Here is a 7,978-nt window from a genome sequence, read left to right as displayed (position 1 = left end):
ATATAATAAAATATCGATACTTGGCATCCGTGTATCGATACAATATCTTCACGCAAGATATCGCGATACTATGCTGTATCGATTATTTCCCCCACCCCTAATATATATATATAACAACGGTTCATTCACATAAGAAGTGGGTGTTGCCACTGTGATGTCACTCATTAGTTTGTGCTTACAATTACATTTCATAAATTAAAAACACACTAAGGGTTAAAGTTCTAAGACAAAAACATGGAGAACACCAAGACCAGACATTACCTTGATAGCTAGAATCACAACATAGCTCAATGGGACCTTGATATATAAAAGAATATTAGGCGGTATTGAAGAAGACTTAGCGAGTTGGTTTATAAACTCAAGATGAAAATGTTTACTAAAGTAATGAATCAAGATAGAGTTGGGATAATTTCTCATAGACTTCTACACAAAATGTGGCTTATTTCTCTAACAATATTTACTGCCTTAGCTGTACATTTTTGTGTCTACTTTTATTTATGTTTTTGTCTGGATATCCATCACAAATTCCCATGATGGACAGATTACAGAAAGTCTAATTAAGTAGTGCTCTCCTGACAGGTTTCATCCTATACAGTCTATGGTTTCACCTCAAAATCATGCAGGACTTTTAAAGAAATCTTAGTCAACTAAGACCAAAAGGACCAGTTGGTGGATGTATCTCCTCAGAGGGGCGGCCCGACAGCAGATCTAAAGGCCTACCTAAAGCCAGTTGAGTAGCACTTGAAATGTTTGGCTCTATGAAACCTGATATACTTATATGATTCTGTTTTCTTCAAGGTTGTGTCTTCCTGGTCGAATGTACTTATTGTAAGTCGCTTTGGACAAAAGCGTCAGCTAAATGCAATGTAATGTAATGTAATGTAATGTAAAGGCTCTGGTCCTGATATACTCTGCACATGTTCTCCTGGCTAGCCTGGCATGTATCTGCTATCGGTATGCACTTAAATTCTTGGGAATAGTAGACATTTTTCTAGCACTATTTGTTGCATTAGATCTGCAGAGATATTTTCATTCCAGGTATTTGCTAAAGAAAACCTTCATGTATGTTATGTTCACTTTAAAGGAGGAACTCAAGGAAACCACACCCAATACAAGCAATGTAATCTAATGGGGCTTTCACACCAACGCGGTTTCAGGGCCGGTTCGGAGCTAGAGCCTGAAAAGCACAGTTTTTTCCTGTTCATACCGCAGCGGAGCCGCCTCTAAGCTCCGAAACCCGGTGCTTTTCAAGCACCAAAAATTGTCGGTCTAGAAGCAAGAACTACATACGTCACACTTACGTCGGAGGCGGGGGCAAGGGTGGGATCAACCTGAGCAATAACAGTTTATGGCGAGTACGGAAAATGAAAGTTGTAACAAGCAGTGGCGCTGACCAAAGTGACTAGAACGCAACCACAAGTTTATTAAAAAAAAACACACTTTATAAAGTCAGGCAACACTAACCAGGCTTCGTGTGATTCTGTTTATTTGTACCTTACTTTGACCATCCGCTCGCTGTTATAGATCATTATGGAGAGCAGGCAGACGTTTTGTTTTGTATTATAGCAGCTATCGGATGGAATCAATACATGGGCTGCACAGGTTGTCATGTCTATCACAAGTAGAATCATAATGAGAAATAAGCCGGTAAAATGTGCCTGTAGAAAACGGCTTATGCCACAATAGGATAGCAACAAGTAGTCAAGAGTCAGTTTAGCTTTGGTTGCTATGCTAACTTCACCCATTTTATACCAGAGAAACTTTCATAACAGCGTTGTGATGCCAAACAGCGGGCAGCAATGCAGCGGTCGGTCAATGCCGCTGAAACACAATAAACAATGAATCACGGCACTCTGGAGAAAAGTACAAGGGTTAAGAAATAGTTATTTAATTTAATCTGGCTTCGTATGATTAAAAGCAGCACGATCATCGACCCGACGCCGTTGGGGAGAAAATCAGCGACGTAAACGGTGACGTCATGACGCAGCAGCGGCAGCACCAGTCGGGCTCTGGGCGGTGTGAACAAAACGGGGGCTGAAAATAAAAACCGGTTCCGAACCAGAAAAGCTCTAGCACGGAGCTAGAACCGCGTTGGTGTGTGAAAGGGGCATTATACCAATATAATATGTGTCCGGCAGTGGCTCAGTCAGTAGGGGCTTGGCATGTGAGAGGATGTGCGTGACTTTGGTCTCAGGAGGAAAGAAGTGAATTGTTTGTTTTGTGGATCGCTTTTGTTTCGTCCATCTTATAGTTGTGTTTTTTTTGTTCTGAGTCCCCCCCAAACAACCTTGCTGGCTGGGGGTTTCCCCCGACCTGTGTGTTTTTTCGATCGGATGGATAAACTCGCAAAGAAAACAGGAATGGATTTATCAACTGCGTCACGGATCACGGACATTGACACACTACAGCAGAGTGCGGAGAAGGACGGGACAACTGTGAATGAAAAAGGAAAGGACAATGACAACGAAAATGCGAATGGACAAAATGAAAAAACAGGAGTAGGAAAACAAAAGGAGGTGAGAGAGGAGTTTGAGTTGATTGTGGAGGAGGAGAAATATAAAAAGGAGCTGACAGTGGTGGTGGCGGTGGAGAGTGGGAAAGCAGTGGTAACTGTTATGGATCTGCTAAAAGGAGTTAAGAAAGAATGTGGGATTGTGATGGGATGTCGGGTTAAAGGAGATGGGCTATATGAAGTGACAATGGCTGAAGAAAAAGGAACAAATAAACTGTTGGATGGAATAAGAATCAATGGGGCTTTGGTGCGGGGCAGAGACTGCATGGCAAAAGAACTCACGGTGTCATTCCTAAATATACCTTCGTATATATTGGACACTACAATTAAAGGCAGATTGGCAATGTGGGGGGTTTTGCCTGTCTCAGCAATAAAGAGAAGAATGTGGCCCGGCACTGATGTGGTTGATGGGACGAGGTTTCTGAGAGTGGAATTCAATAAGGAAGTGCGGTCACTTCCGTACTCCACAAGGTTCGAGACTCTAGAGGGGCCGGAATACTTCAGGGTGATTCACGACAAGCAGGTACCGGTCTGCAGGATGTGCATAAGGCCAGGGCATTTATACAAAGAATGCCCTGAGTTTAAATGCTATAAATGTGCCAAGCAGGGACACTATGCCCGGGACTGTGTGACTCGGGAGGAGGGGGCGAGCGGAGCCAGGGGGAGAGAAAGTGCCCAGGCGGAAAACACAGCGGAGAATGGAATGGAGGAGGAGGAGGGTGGAAGTCAGGAAGAGAGTGAAGAAGAGGATATAAGTGATAAGGCTGGGAGCAGGATAACGAGGAAGCTGTGGCTGCTGTCGCGGCGGTGTTTGTGGCGGCTGCTGCAAAGAGAGAAGCTGACGCGGCTGCCATGGATGGTGGAGGAGACGGAGGGAGGAAGAAGGGGAAAGCAGACGAAGGAAAGATGTGTAGTAGCAGAGCCAATACTGCTGCTGTTCCGGCTGCTGCGGATGATGGACAGACTGCGAGGAGTGGTGAAGGTTTGGCTGAGACTGAAGTAGAGGCTGTGGTGGACGTTGAAGTTGAACCTGATCCTGAGGCTGGAGGAGGAGCTGTCGGTGGGAGGAGAGGAGGAGAAGGAGAAGGAGGCGGAGGACAGACGGCTGAGGGAATGGAGGTCAGCTCGGTTGTGTCGGACATGGAGGAGGGAGGGGACGACGAGGAGAACGAGTATGAGGACGAGGAGGTGGAGATGAAAAGACCCATAGAGGAGAAGATCTTTGGCGAGGCGAATGCTGGGTTAAAGAGCAGAGGAATGAGGAGAGAATCCAGCAGGCTGAATGCAAAGAGGAAAGCCGATAAGGAGAAAGCGGTGGAGAGAAGACGGGTGAAAGCGACAGGAGGAGTTGCAAAGTGTCCGGAAAAAAATAAATAGAATGAAATCAATAATAACCTTAATAACACTTGTAATGGTGACAATTTCCTCTTTCAATGGAAATTGGCTGAGGTCCAAGGACAGGAGAGAGCAGGCCTTAATGATATGTGACTCAGACATTATTTGCTTGCAAAAGACACATTGGGATGAAAGGTGTGTGGAGGATGTAAGGAAAGAATGGATGGGAGAAATGTATGTAAATAATGGGAGTGTGGGTGCTAGAGGCAAGGCAAGGCAAGTTTATTTATATAGCACTTTTCAACACAAGGCAATTCAAAGTGCTTTACAAAAAATGAAAGAGATTAAGAAAATGGCATTTAAAATCAGTCATTAAAAAGAAAAGCTAATAAAATAAACATTAAAAGAAAAAATACATGGATAAAAGTTACAGTGCTGTCAATTAAACATTAAAAGAAAAAAGTACATGGATAAAAGTTACAGTGCAGTCTAAGATATGAATAGTTCAATTAAAAGCAGCGACAAAAAGAAAAGTCTTCAGCCTGGATTTAAAAGTAGTCAGAGTTGCAGCGGACCTGCAGGTTTCTGGGAGTTTGTTCCAGATATTTGGAGCATAATAACTGGACGCTGCTTTACCATGTTTAGTTCTGACTCTGGGGACAGAAAGCTGACCAGTCCCTGAAGACCTGAGAGATCTGGATGGTTCATAATTTAGCAGGAGGTCAGAAATATATTTTGGGCCTAAACCATTCAGTGCTTTATAAACCAGCAGCAGTATTTTGAAATCTATTCTTTGACACACAGGAAGCCAGTGTAAAGACTTCAGAACTGGAGTGATGTGATCCACTTTCTTAGTGTTAGTGAGGACTCGAGCAGCAGCGTTCTGAATTAGCTGCAGCTTCCTAATAGATTTTTTAGTGAGACCTGTGAAGACACCATTGCAGTAGTCGAGTCTACTGAAGATAAAAGCATGGACAAGTTTTTCCAAATCCTGCTGTGACATTAGTCTTTTAATCCTAGATATATTCTTTAGGTGATAGTAGGCTGATTTAGTAACAGTTTTAATGTGACTGTTGAAACTCAGGTCAGAGTCCATGACTACACCTAGATTTCTGGCTTTATCTGTTGTTTTGAACATTGCACACTGAAGCTCAGCGCTAACTTTTATACGTTCTGCCTTGAGGTACCCCACATGTCATATTTGTCAACTCAGATTTGTATTTACTTATAGAAACAAAGTTGTTTCTGTCCTTTAAGTAGGATTCAAACCAATTCAGAACTGTTTCCGAAAGTCCCACCCAGTTCTCCAGTCGGTCTAGTAATATGCTGTGGTCAACAGTGTCAAACGCAGCACTGAGATCTAATAATACTAACACTGAAGTTCTGCCACTGTCTGTGTTTAAGTGGATGTCATTAAAGACCTTTACAAGAGCAGTGTCAGTGCTGTGGTTTGGACGAAAGCCTGACTGGAACACATCAAAACAGTTATTTAAATGCAAGAAATTACTCAACTGTTGAAAATCAACTTTTTCAATGATTTTACCTAGAAATGGCAAGTTTGATATGGGCCTGTAATTGTTCATTACTGAAGCATCTAGATTATTCTTTTTTAAGAGCGGTTTAATGACTGCAGTTTTCAGGGCCTGTGGAAAAATACCTGAGTGAAGAGATTTGTTTACTATATGAAGTAGATCTGAGGCCATGCAATGAAAAACATCTTTGAAAAATCCTGTTGGAATAATATCAAGGCAGCAGGAGGAGGATTTCAGAAGTTGAATAATGTCCTCTAGGTTTTTATCATTAATCTGATGGAATCGTGTCATGGTGTTTGAATTGATGTTAAGTGGACACAGAGACAACACATTTGCTGTTCCTGATGCAGAGGCACTGACTGCTTGTCTGATTTTCTGAATTTTGTCAGTGAAAAAGGAGGCAAAATCATTGCACGCCCTAGTGGATAGAAATTCAGAGGCTACTGACACTGGGGGGTTAGTTAGTCTGTCGACGGTAGCAAACAAGGCACGTGCGTTGTTTTTGTTTTTGGTAATGATGTCAGAGAAGAACGATTGTCGTGCGTTTTTCAATTCCAAATTATAAAGGCCAAGTCTCTCTTTATAGATTTCAAAGTGAACCTGGAGATTTGTTTTTCGCCACCTGCGTTCAGCTTTTCGACATTCTCTTTTTTCTGTTTTCACGCTCATGGCCTTTCTCCATGGAGATATTTTCTTGCCAGACACTTCCTTTACCTTAGTTGGAGCAATGGCATCTATAACATTTTTAATTTTTGAATTAAAATGATCTACTAGCTCATTTACTGAGATGTTGGCAGGGGCAAGTGTGGAAGAGAAATTCTGAGTAAACATTTCCCTAGTATTTTCAGTTAAATATCGCTTTGTGGTTACCTCTTTTTGAACATTTTTGTGAACAGAAATAGAGCTCCCAAAGAAAACACAGGAATGGTCAGAGAGTGCAACATCAGTCACCACAACCTTAGAGATATTCAGACCATTTGAGATAATTAAGTCCAGAGTGTGCCCCTTATTGTGCGTGGGCTCCGTCACATGCTGAGTCAGTCCATAGCTATCAAGAACACAAAACAGTTCTTTAGCCCCTCTGTCCTGGGGGTTGTCAACATGGATGTTAAAATCACCAACAATGACTAGACGGTCAAAGTCAATACACACTATAGCCAGCAGTTCAGTAAAGTCATCAAAAAAGCTTGCACAGTATTTGGGTGGTCTATAGATATTTAGGAACAGAGCTCGAGAGGAGCATTTCAGCCGAAGGGCCACATATTCAAAAGAATCAAAGTTTCCATACGATGTCTTCCTGCATTGAAGGGAATCATTGAACAGAATAGCAACTCCGTGGATAAATGGTTAAAAGGGGATGTGATTAGAAGACCCGCATCAGAAAAAGTGTGGATGAGTGTTGTGAACGGTATGACTGGCAGGAGAATGTGAAAATTAAGTGGAACAGTATTGAACGTGATAATTTTGATTTTTTTTTGTTGAGGCATAATAGGGTGTTTAACAACCTGATCATTAGTCATTTTGATGCAACTGTTGAGAGAGAGTGTGATGTGTGTAGGGATCAGGTTGAAACGTGTTTGCATGAGTTTGCATGAGTTTGTTGAATGTAAAGAGCTTGTTGTTTTTTTTGGAAGGATGAAAGAGTTAATTGGTAGATGTTGGAATGAATGGTATGTGAGAGAAATGGAATGGAAGGAGCTGTGGCTGTTTGGTGTGATTGAGAAGAAGGATGAATGCAATGTGAATCTTTTAAATTATGTTCTGAGCCATGCAAGGCGTGCGGTCCAAATAAGGAGGAACATTGCCCATTTCGAGGGTAAAATGTCAGAGGTGTGGCATATAATGAAGAGGACAGTAAAAAGGGACATTAACCTTGTGCTAATACATGTGGAAAAGGACACATTTTGCGAGGATTTTGTGGAGGGCAGCAGGCTAGTTGAGCATTGTGCTTCAACTTTGAATGGAACACTTAAGGCACACTACCTTTAAGCTAGTGGTATGAAATATTGAATGTGTGTATTATGAGCAATGCTTTATGTAGTTGTGATGAGATGTTAAATGTCTATTTTTGATAATAAAAGATAAAAAAAAAGAAAAACAATTAAAAAAGTAGGAGCTTGGACTGTGAGCCGTAGGGTCTCCAGTTCAAGTCCCTGAACAGACCAAAATATGGAGTGTGCCCTTGAGCAAGGCACCGGACATCCCCCTTCCCCCCACTCCCATTGCTCCCCGGGCATGTATAATAGTTGCCCACTGCTCCTAGTACTAGACTCCTGGTACTAGGATGGGTTAAAAGCAGAGGCCAAATGTCACTGTGTGTGCTGTGTGCTCTGCATGTGTGACCATTAAAGAGGGTTTCATCCCTCCGATTCTATCTACCGATTCTATCCATCTATATTTTTTGTACTGCCTGTTTTAATCTGTATAATAAATGTTAAGATTTTAATAAATTGGTTTGCAAACTTCATAAATAAGTAAAGGGCAAAGTCATGAACAGATCAAAGTAACCCCTCACTCACCTATAACACTTTCAAAGCATCTGCAAAAGCTCTGTAAAAAAAAGAAGAGAACCTGCTCTGTGAGTCTCAGTTTACAGAGT

This window comes from Gymnodraco acuticeps, unplaced genomic scaffold (assembly GCF_902827175.1).
Source record: "Gymnodraco acuticeps unplaced genomic scaffold, fGymAcu1.1, whole genome shotgun sequence".
Taxonomy (NCBI): Eukaryota; Metazoa; Chordata; class Actinopteri; order Perciformes; family Bathydraconidae; genus Gymnodraco; species Gymnodraco acuticeps.
Note: the sequence above shows the minus strand (reverse complement) of the source record.